Here is a 12,959-nt window from a genome sequence, read left to right as displayed (position 1 = left end):
GAACGGCCTATTTGTTTGATTTATAACAAACAGCAGTGATGACTGAATTATTTTAATTCTTCTTCCTTCCAGAACAGGCCAACCATGCAGTCTGAATGTTCACAATCATGCAGGCAAAGGAATCAAGAAGAGAATTAAATACCGCTGAGCCTGCCTAATGCCTACCTACACTGCTCGTTTTGGAATACATGCCAGGCTTTGAATGCACAAAGAAGTGCTCTTTAGCCAACTGGATCACATGCTCTCTGGATGATTTCTTTGTAACTACTTTAGAACTTTATGCTTGCAATCCACAATGGATCTTGGGTAAGGACTAGGTTGTATAAAATCACCATGGCACTGATCTGCAAACAGATCAAACCACACTGAAAAATGGAATATTTGCATGTTTTTTTTTTCTGGTTCATCTAGTAAATTTCCGCATTGTGCTCAGCTGGAAGTCAAGCCTGAACTCATAACAGTTTGTCTGTACAGTCCTCAAAGCCTGATCGATTAGACAAAACAAATCTTGAGTATCTAATAACAGATCATTAAATAAAATGTGTCATATTATGCCCTTATAAAAGAAATATACATAACTAAATGAATTTTCTTAAAAACCATTAAACAAAATACCTCAAACAGTTCACTGTAATCAGTTTACAGAACCAAAAACCTTTCAACATTGTTAAGGAATAAATGATATATATGATAGCCTATCATCCTCATATCTGGCTCTGTTACAGAACTCAGTCGTAGATTAAAATTGATTAGATTCTCTATCTATATCCAAAAATGTCTTTCAGACTACCTACTATGTTAACAAAAGATACTTAACATAAGATTCTGCAATCAAATGTGTTTTGAAGTGAACATATTTCCTTATATTCTACTCTACTCACATCTATATGATCTTTCATGTATCAAATAGCTTATTTTTTTGTATTGTACTTGCACCTGTGAAATTTTGTTTTGTTTTTATATATAATATTGTACTTTACTTTCGAGGAGCTTTTCTCCCCAGGCCTCTGCTGAAAATGGGCATGTATCCAGTTGGACTAGCCTGGTCAAGAAATGTAAAATAAATAAAATAAAATAAATAAGATGTACTGTTTAAGTCTCCCACTTTGCATTTTTTTCCATCTGTATACTTCTTAATACTGATTTAATATTACACCCATGAACTGGTTACACTTCAGACAGGCGCACTAGCCATGATATCCCTCAAGTGTCACTCAGTTTATCATGCTGTAAATGATTATGGGAAACAAGGAGCTACCATATTTATTTTTATTTTATTTTATTTTGTTTTATGTCATTTCTGCATTCAGATGGCTGGTTGGAAAGGCCATTTTCAGACACAACTCAGACTATAGATACACTATAAAAAGAATTGAAGGAATATTGAAACAAAACAACAAAATATAGATGATATGTACTAATGCAGCACATGTAGTCATTTATGTTGTGGTCATAAAGTACATATTTAAATGTACTGAGAGCATCGCTGTCTAAATATGTGTGTATTTGTAAATGTATTATATAAACCTCCTATTAGTAACTGCATTTTTATTGTTATTTTAAGCAGGTAGGTGGATGAGATTAAATGGGTCATTTTAAAGCCATTATAATATGCATAGTGGATGGAATATTAAAAAGTAACTTTGTTGTAGAACAAACAGTTATTATCTGTCTTACTTAGCAAGGTGAGATAAGAAGAAACAGTTATATCTGTATTTTTAACAAGGCGACATAAAATGAGATAAGGTTTTCTTGAAAGATTTGAGATATGTATTATTTCTTAAAGTTATGAGATAAGTAGTTCTGTTTCGAATGAACTATAACAAAGAATGCTTTTTGTATAGAGGCCTTGTCACCTTGTTGTCTTGTTACATACTGTTACTTTGTTTCATTTATTTACTTATCTGCCTATCATGGTACTTAGCGGAATCAGATAGACACAAGGCACCAAAACAATTCGGACAGGGTTGTAGGACATTGCACGCCATATGCTGTCATTGTCATTTAGCGATTACAACTGAAGTTTGGTGGTGTTAATAAGCAGGTATGAGGGTGATAAACTCAGATTTGATTGATTGTTGGCATTCTTTTGACTTAAGTATGATGGTTAGGTGGGGAACATTTGTTGGCCATATTCTAAATAGAACAATTTTGATCAAACTAATCCTGACTTCTGGAATGAACAACGAATTATATCTGTAGCCTATTTTTATTATTAAACAACTTCTGTACTGATCATATTAATATAAGAGGTGACTGAATGAACTGGATCTAACTAAGGTCACATATTCAGTTGATTTGCTTAGTGCATCGGTAATTTGAAGAAGAGGTTACTTTACAGTGCCATAGAAGATAACGCCACTAAAGTCTTTGTGATGGATAAGTTATCAGGGGAGAGGTCACTGGTCTAAAAAAAGCACACAACTCTGGGCTGACATGAAATAGCCCCCTGTCATCACCTTTATCCAAATCTTGAAGTTATACTTTTGGCATTTTCCCACTAGATATGCGAGCTAGGGCTATGATCAATATACATAACTATGCAGATTTATTGTTTTTAAATTTTATTTATGTATTTTTATTTTACAATTTTATAACCAGGTAAGTAGTCCACTGACCCTTTTTAGTCATGAACAGGATACAACATATAGCAGAAAAAACTGGTATAAAAGTACTATAAATCTAATTTAGTACATAAAATCTGTAAACAAGTTACAGTAGCTAAACTTGTACATCAACACTAATGCAGCATAATATTTAAGTTAGAAAATGATGAACAAATCTTAGGCATAAGGATGTTTTTGTGTAAGGCATATCCTTCTATTCAAAAGATATGTCTCCAAATGTATACTGTAGCTGCTAATGCAGTAAAGGATTTTATTTCCCCAATCACTGATGCTAAATTATGGATATAAGGAATTCTGGGTGATCCCTACAAGCTGGAAATATGGACTATTAGGGGCTATTACACTTGCAGAATACTATTGTAGCATTTATTTATTTTTTGTTTAACTGGGAAAGTTCAGCTTGGAATGAAGCCAATTTTCAGCAGAGGCCCAGAGAGAAATGCTCCCAATTAATGTGAAGGGAAACCAGAGTACCCATAGAAAACTCACACAAACACAGGGAGGACATGCAGACTTCACACAGAAGGCACTCCAGCTGAGAATCAAACCAGAAAACCTCTTGCTGTGAGGGGACAGCACTACCGCTGCACCACTATGCCATTATATTTATACATTGGAAGAATATACCAGAAGAAGTTACCAAGGACATACCACGTTGTGCCAAGAGATGAAAAATATTTCATAAGATGATAGCATGTTATATGCTTATGAAGAGTTTTTGTCTATTTTTCTGAACTGTAGGGAAATTGTTGTGTCTTTCGGCTTTTCTCGGTTAGGGGTCGCCACAGCGGAACTCCGGTCTGCTAATGATTGGTAGTTGATTTTTACATGCCGAGTTACCAGCCCTGATGCACAACCTTCAACGAAGGTACGCCCATTCACGCATGTCTCCACGCAGAAGACGTTCTAGCTGAGAATCGAACCAGACAGCATCTCACTACGAGGCGACAATGCTACCGCAGCACCACCACCGCGTAATAATTTATGAAATTTTTCTACTTTTATATATACAGTTGCTTTTGACTTAATTGTTTTTGATGGTTTGTATACTCTATTCTGTTGCTATGGTTGCCAGATGTAGATTTGAATAAAGTGTTAAGAAAATAAATTTTAAGAAAGGATTCATACCATTCACTGGTCTTTGCTTGGGATGACTGATTTTGTTTTATCTGAGTTCATGATAGTGCTTTGGAGGTGGGCCTTTTGCTAGGGTTATCAAACCTACTTGCAAGTCCATTTTGAAATTTCCTTTTAATGAGGAATAAATTCTGAAAATATCTATGTCATTAACATATATCATGATTTTACTTTCAACAGTACTTTCAATGAATTCATTTATAAACAGGGTGAGTTACAGTGATGCTTGAATGGATCCCTGAGGAACTTCATAAAATGAGGTTCTTACTACTGGTGGTAAAGTTCAGAATTTTAACAATATTTTAGCAAAGAAAATTATATTTGTAAGTGTTTCATGTTATTCTAAAATCCCAACTCCTTAAATCATTCAAAAGCTTTTATGTTTAATCCAAACTCAATGACTAGAAAGCAGCAAAGGGTTTTTAGATATGAAAACTCCACTGTTTAGAAGTTCTAGTTACACAGTGCAGTGAACAGAAAATGGAGGCAGTTACAGATAAGTCTAAACTGGATATTAATTAAAGTCCCTTCAAACCGAATCATTTTTCTTGCTGCCTATCTGAGGTGTTATTGTGTCATGTCTTAAAATACAATAGAACAATGCTGACCTGATAGACACTTGAAAGTATCTGAATGTTGCGATGCTGAAATGCTGGTAAATAACAAAGACTCACAGAAGTAAACATGGCCAGGGGCACTATAAGTTGTGCACAAACACAACGGATGGAAATGTAAGCACATCCATGACTGACAACAGAATCACAACAGAAGACAGAACATAATACTGAACCCCATCTCTAAGTTACAAGGAAAACAGTACACACTGCACAGCCAACATACAAAGCACAGCAGCACTGCACTAACATACAGTAGGTATGCAGTGCTATTAAAAATGGAACACAAAACAGTATGTGTTACACAGCCAACATACAAAGCACAGCAGCACAGCACTGAACATAAGTATGCAGTGCCATTAAATATGGAACACAAAACAGTACACACTATACAGCCAACATACAAAGCACAGCAGCACTGCACTGATGTAGGTATGCATTGTTATGAAAATGGAAAACAAAAAAGTAGACACTACACAGCCAACATACAAAGCACAGCAGTACTGCACTGACATAGATATGGAGTGTTATGAAAATGGAACACAAAAACAGTACACATTGTACAGCCAACATGCAATGCACAACAACACTGCACTGATGTAGCTATGCAGTTCCATTAAAATGGAACAATGTAGTGCACTTACTGTTAGCACACTCACTGCTGGCAAACGTTGCAATCAAACAGAGAGAGAAAGAGAGAGAATAAGTAGCATCCAGTATCTAAAAGGGGCAGACGCAAAAGGCAGAATGACAGACAGAAGTCCATTCCACTAACAGTGCAAAATGAAAGTGCACAAGCACTGGTAAAAATTCAGCAGAAGATAGTCACCAACTGCAAAGCACATGACATGCAACAATGAAGGAGTGCACCCCATGCCCAACATTGCATATGGAGCTAGTCAGCAGGCCGGTTATTTAACAAACATGCATCTGATACTACCAGGAATGAAGGGAGTTATCTGTAGATTCAAAAGGTCACAAAAAAGAAACATCACTTTGTTTTCAATGGATACATTCAGTTTGAGGAAAAGATCAGCAAAGCATTGGTGTTATGCTCATAAGATTGGGCCACCAATGCCATGGATGGGCTATCTCCATCAAGGCCAGTGATGCAGAGGAACTGATGTTGTCAAACAAGCATAATTATACAGCAGAGCTGGATACATCAGCAGCTGTTGCAACATGGGGTTCACTCACTGGAACATAGGCCAATGTAGTAGATATGAGCAGGCAATGTGTCACACTTAGACAGTAAATCCGTAACCTTTTTATGTGTTTGTTTGGACATGCAGACTTAATCCCTTAATTATTTTTTGCATTTGGGATGCCCATACAATGGCCAAACAATATAAAATCCTATTGTAAAATATGAGTAAAATATATCCAGTGAAGAGGGCATACAGATACTACTGGGAACAGTGAGGGTAAAAACGCCACTACCTAGATGATGCAATGTCTAAAGTAAAAAATGTAATTGATCGATGCATGTACCAAGTGATGATGTTTTACAAGTAAAGCATCTAGCAAGTGCAGTGGTTTTCAACTGTTATTCTCCAAGGGGACAAAGAGGAGTTAAATTTACATTCACAGTCATCCACCACCACAGATCCATTGCCACTGCCTGAAACAAATAGGATGCATAGAACAAATTAAGGAAGAAGCTGCAAGAACTGTTACACCTCCTCCCCCTCCAGCAGATCATCAGTATTTTAGTGGAAATATTACCAGAGGTGAGGCAGGTATTGATGTTCACCAAATCTCTAAACTGTAGCATCTGGTACGTATGGGAGAAGACCATGTCAAAAGTAAGGCCTAATGCCATGGTACCTGTGATAGCAGGAGAATTATGCCTGTGGATAGGTACACTCCTGGTACATACCATGTGCCATACACCATCTGTCAAAACCTGGTCAGAACCAACTCTAGCCTTGATGACCTCTAGAAGGCATGAGTCCAGATTGTCAGTGGGACTTCAGCACCAGATCCAGTGTGCAATAGTGGATGTAGAGCATCTGTGTACTTGTTGGTGAGAAAACTAATGCTAGTATGTGCTCCCTCTTGTATGCCTTAATAACAGTGAAGACAGAACCAGTATACAATGCAATATTATCCTGCCTACTTGAGTTATATTGGGAGCAGCGATTAAAGTATGTTGGATCCAGCTTTGAGATAGCAGCTATAAAGGCAGTTAGAGAAAAAAAAACTTTCTGTAATCCTACAGGAAGGGCTATTATTTCCCTATATTGCAGTCCATATGGGATAAGGTACAACATAAGGAAATTATCTAAATATGGTATATACCAACAACTGCAGCTGCAGGAGAAACAGCATATGACCCAAGAGTTCTTACATCAAATGAGATATCCATCTGATTTGACAAGATGAAACATGGCATATCAGAGTATGTCAGTCCTTTACTTGAGTGCTTTGAACGATCTTATGTTCCATGGTCATCTTGGAATAGCAGCCAGAACAAGATGACCATGAGACTCTTTCATGTTCTTCACCCCCTCCAAGTTCTAGTGTATTGACAATCTTAACTAGGATGGCACGGCGCAGCTCAATAACAGCGCTGGGATGTCACATCAGAGATTGCAGGCTCTGTTTAGTTGCAAACAAATCTTTGTCTGGGAATTTCTGCACCTGGTGAGGTTAGAACAGAATTGGGTGGACTAAATGCATGAAAGTATCCTGGAGACTGTGCTGCAGTCTCCAGAGCAAAATGTCCAGCTGCAGTGAGAAGTATCTATAACATTAAGGAATTGCATGTACCAATGGATTTCAGTTCTGCTATTGTACAACAGGTTTTCCCTGTGACATATATACATAGAATCCTGCGACTGTGTACCACAAAGATAAGCAATTAGCATGCCCACTGCACTGTAGATTTACAGTGAATAAAAATTACATAACCACTGCCTGCCTTAAGCACACACACCTACAGCACCTATTCACCTCTGTTTTATATATCTATATATATATATATATATATATATATATATATATATATATATATATATATATATTTATATGCATTAAACACTGCAGACACAGTGCATTAGTGAATTTTGGCAATACAGGGTCTTTTTGGAATTAACCGAACCCTGTTTTACACAGTTGCATACTCTTTTGCTTAACAGAATTATGCAGGGTATTATACACAACCATATTATCCCATGCATCTCCATACATCAGACAATTACTGTCTGTGCCAAACCCTGGCCATTCATTGCAGAGCTAATGTTGTCTCACATAAATTAGTCCTACACGCCATAGTGCCCAACCTGCCTCATAGTCTGTCATAACCTGTCATGCCTTCCTGAGAACACTGGAAAATATGAAGGTCTCTCCAAACACCATTATATTGGGTGACTTCAACTACCCAAACATAGACTGGGAGCATTACTCTAGCTCCAACACCCTAGCCCAAAGGTTCCTAGAATTTATAAACTCAAATGCTATGGAACAACTTGTTACCACTCCCACAAGAGGGGAAAACATACTGGACCTGATCATCACCAACATGGGGACTCTATGCTCCAGACCAGAAGTGTATCCCTCACTGGTAAGATCAGACCATAAACTAATCTCACTGGATATTCACATCCCGACACCACCCCCTGCCCAGAAAACCACAGTGAAAAACTTCTCTAAAGCAAATTTCACACTCCTCAAAACCGAGGTGAAATCCTTCAAAGCCCAAGGGCCTGTGGAAAATACAGCCCAGACCACAGAATCCTTTATAAACGCATTCTATGAACACCTTCAGGAATGCATGGATCATGCGATCCCAAATAAAACCAAGACCCAATCCTCCAAAGGCAGACGTCCTGTCTGGTGGACCCCAGCCATAAACAAACTATACAATAGAAGGAGGAAGCTACTAAATGATAGAGCAAAATTCCAAAAAGGGAAGGCGTCTCTGATCAGTATTTGCAAAAAACTACGGGCACTTATAAAATCGTTTAAGGCCAGCTTCGAGAGAAAAATTGCACAGGACACTAAGGATAATCACAAGGCTTTCTTTAGTTATGTTAGGAACCTGGGTGATAATTCCCAGATATGCTCAGAATTAGTCCAAAATGACAAAAAATACACCGAACCCACAGACATTGCCAACATCCTAGCTGACAGGTTCAGCGCAAACTCCCCCCCCTCCCCACCAAAAGGGCAAATATCTATCCCAGCAGAGTGCTGCCCCCCTGACATCTCAGATGCTCAGGTAAGAGCCGCCCACTCCAAAGCAAAAAACACAGCATCAATGGGACCAGATGGTGTCCCGGGCTGCGTCCTTCATGAACTCCAAGAAGAGCTAAACCCAAACATAAAACTACTGTTCAATCTCAGCCTTACTACAGGATATGTACCCAAAGAGTGGCGTACAGCAACTGTGGTCCCTCTCCACAAAGGTGGTGCCTCAACGGATCCTGGAAACTATCGCCCCATAAGCCTGACTAGCTTGGTCTGCAAAGCTATGGAAAGGATCATCATGGACCTCATAAATAAAGATATTGGGGACCTACAGACACTGGATCCTACCCAGTTCGGCTTTGTTAAGGGCAGATCCTGCCTCTTAAACCTGGTTGGTTTCTTTGAAACAGTCACCAAGGCCATTGACAAGGGGAAGGTGGTCCACACAGCCTACCTGGACCTTGCAAAAGCCTTCGATACAATATCCCACTCGGGCATTATAGATAAGCTCACCAGCTTAAATATAAACCCCTATGTCACTAGATGGGTTGCAAACTGGCTCAAGGACAGAACCCACATGGTTAGAATTGCTGGAGCCATGTCAGACTCCAAACCAGTTACAAGTGGCGTCTGACAAGGCTCAGTCCTGGGACCTCTCTTGTTCGGTATATATTTCTCGGAGGTACAGGCCAACACGGAAGGACTGTGGCTGACAAAGTTCGCAGATGACTGCAAACTGGGCGCCATAATCGACTCACCAGCCGACACAAGCATCCTCCAAAACGGCCTCATAGAAACAGATAACTGGTGCCAGAGCCATGGCCTCAAGCTAAACGCCAAAAAGTGTATAGTCATCCCCTTTGGCAAAAACAAAGTGCCCACAAATTACCACATAGGTGGTAATTCATTAAGTACAGAAGAAGTAATTAGGGACCTGGGGACCCAAGTTGATAGCAATCTCTCATTTGACAACCACGTGGCCAAAGTGGTTAGAAAAACATTTTATATAGCCCACCTAATCATGAAGGGATTCACATCTAGATCAGGGGAGGTCATCGTGCCTCTTTACTCATCCCTCATCAGGCCCATAATTGAGTACAATGCCCCTTTTGGGATGTACTTTACCAGACACCTGCAGCAACTGGAAAGACCCCAAAAGTACCTCACCAAGAGGATCAAAGGGCTCAAACAGATGCCATATGCTGCCCGGTTAAAGAAACTCCAGCTCTACTCAGTGGCATACCGCCTGTTCAGAGGCGATCTGTGCCTGACGTATAAAGCCATGTCCAACCCGGAATTAATGGACATGCTGCACCTCAGAAAATCTAAATCCCATTGAGCTACACGCTCGAGAGACTTGAACCTCAGCACCAAAATAAATAGGACATGCTGGAGGGACAGATTCATAACCCAGAGGCTCCCTTCACTCTGGAATAAAATCCCAGTCCAGGTTAGGCAGAGTCCCTCATTGACTCTCTTCAAGAGGAATCTTGATGAGTGGATGGGAGATCGTAGGTTTACCCTGGGTATCACTTCTGTGTCACTGTTAGACAGAGGCACATTATACTAACCTCAAAAAAGGGCATAGCAAAATTAAAATGGGTGGTGAAAGCCAAACACATTCTGGCTAGGCTTATAAATGCCCTAGGGCAGATAGCCTAGTATGAACCTATGAACCTTTGAACCTATGAACCTATGCAGTCTGGCTTTATAGTGCAGAATGGTGAAGCCCGTGCTGCGACCCAGACAACCAGTGATCCTGGTACTGGAAACGTGAGCTAGGGGGTGAAGGGGTATAGTCACTCACCTCTTCCAAGGGGTAGGACAGGTTTGCATACCTTTGGAGGCACAATGGACAGTACAGTCTCTCTAGTGGACATTGGAAAGACCATTTCTCATGCCATAAGAGAAGGAACAGGCTCTCTTGAAGGTAGTGCCCTTGCGGGAGTGAGGGGATATTCTGCATGGACTGTCCATTGTATGCCTCTCTGCAGTAATTAGCTGAGTGTGCACACTTAAGGCTAGAAAGAAAAAGAGCAGAAATGTGAACTGCACCTGATGGTCCAACTCATCTGATCCTTGTTCTGATGAAGGGGAAACAAATATTGCTTGATCAGAAGGGGGGGGGGTGTTGGTTGACAGCCATTTGGGGATAAAAGCTCACAAAAAATGTCATGCTAGCACCTTTTATGATTGCCTGACTGGTGTGTGCTTTGTGCTTCAGTGTGTTGATCTGTCAGTGAGTCTGCACTCTACCTATGGATCTTTGGTTAATGGACTTTGTTCATTTGGTACTGATCTGTAGGAATGCAATAGCAGAGCCTGAAATTAGTAAAGTGTTTATAGACTGTGCAGGGTACTGAAACTGAGACGTCTACTGTCTGCCTTTATCAAATCTTACTACCAAGTTCGGCATGCTTGCTAGGCACAAAGACATATGTAAGGTACACTAAATGCAGGAGTCCAGCAATTATCATACCATTATCATCTATTATAAAGTCTGTTTCAGTGACTGAGGAGTCGGTCATTCACCATTATTAACCATTATTCTTCTGAGGACCATCAACAAGATATTCAACTTGGAAGTCCGATTCTCATGCAGAAAAGCTGATGGCTGCAAACACAATTGGTTCATTCATGTTGCAACTGCAGTTGCTGTTGACAGTAGCAGAGAAGATTTGAGTTAGAGTAGAAATTTGACCGAGTTGTCAGTGGTGGACATATAGTCTGTGGTCTGCCTAGTGGTCTATGTGCAATTAATGATCTGGATTTGTTTTTCCTCACTAACGCACTCTAGCTTCAAACAGTTTGTTACAAAATGTTTGTCAAGGTATGGGATGGCATCAGTCACAAAACAATACTCTGTCTATTCCCATAATGTTTCCATCAAGGGTCGCTAGGCAGACCTTGACATAAATGAGAATAGCAGTGAAGGCAGATAACAATTTGTAAGATGCTGATTAATTGTTTTACTCGAGGTGTGTTAATCTTAAACTTGTATCCATTTAACATACTGTATGACATACTTTTGATGGCTACTGCAAGAGACATAATTAATTCTACACAGTTTTTAAAAACCCAAAAGATCAGTATCTGTGAAGCAATGAATGGTGTGTTGAAGTGAGTCTACATTAGACTGCACTAGTACGTGGGACTGTAGATCAAAGTTTGGAAGAAGCTGGAAATAGATGGATGACCATGCTTTGGCCTGAGGGCAATCCACATTGCTCAGATGTTGTGTTATCGTTTAGCTCCATATCACTGTCAACCCTTCCAGTCTCCCCACTAAGTGTACAGACATTAGGTCCCTTACTTCTAAACATACTATAAATTCTCATCCTTGTCAGCATCTTTGTCACACACAGAAAAGTAGAGCAATTTGTCTTGGGTCTGTTCTACCTGGAAGCACTCCAGTTACTTTCTGTTTTTGTCTCTTTTATTTAACTTTGTAGAATTTATGATGAGCAGAGTGCTTAATAATGTGGAATATACAAAGCAATTCCATACTGTGATTATTAACCTGTTTTTATATTAGCTGCGTAAAGGAATATACTGTACATCCTAACATTCATTTGGCTACCGCTGCCATCACAGACCCCCTTTATTCCACCTTGATGATAATGATGATGATGAAGAACAGGTCTCTGCTTTTCCACAACTTCTGTCAGCATAACTTGCTGCCTAAATAACTGTCTCAGCTATCACTTATTGCATTTCCCAAATCTGATGCTCCTTAACTATAAGTTAAGGTGCAAAGAAATTCCCCCGAGTCTCTGAGTCGAGGAGTTGGGGACATAAAAAAGTTAGACAGAATGCCACCCACAAACTGCTTCAGTGCTTCAACCCTGACCACAATTATAGCATCACCATTAATTTCTAAATGCCATTACTGCAGTTTTGAAAAAAAAAATTCTGCTTGAAACTTTAGCAAACTGCTTAGAGCAAACGTACCAAGTGTATTGCTACAATTGAAGTAGTCCTTATGGAGCACTTCAGCTCTGAAGCCCTGACTGCAGTTACAGTAACTGCATTTATATTACAACTTCAACCTATCAACAGTAGCTGCAGATCACACATTCTAACACTTCGTGCCTAGGGGTGGCCATCCCTTCACCCCACTTCAGTTACACTTCTGCAAAATACAATACCTCTGTTTTTCTTTCCCTGAGGACAAAAACAGATTACTCTGACAAAACTTGAATTTTCCATGCTGTTGTCATTGTTGCACTTGTTAGTGTTTGCAATGCAAGACCATAACCACCTCACTTAGATAACTTTGCTTTTTATTTTTTTTTACTGGTTAAGATGATTTTATTACAAGGTATTGCTGCATTTCAAAATAACCCTGTGCCCATGTGTACATGAGTGCATCTGTATGTGTGTGTGTGTG

Source organism: Protopterus annectens, chromosome 16.part0 (assembly GCF_019279795.1).
Source record: "Protopterus annectens isolate FY-2018-M chromosome 16.part0, PAN1.0, whole genome shotgun sequence".
Classification (NCBI taxonomy): domain Eukaryota; kingdom Metazoa; phylum Chordata; order Ceratodontiformes; family Protopteridae; genus Protopterus; species Protopterus annectens.
Note: the sequence above shows the minus strand (reverse complement) of the source record.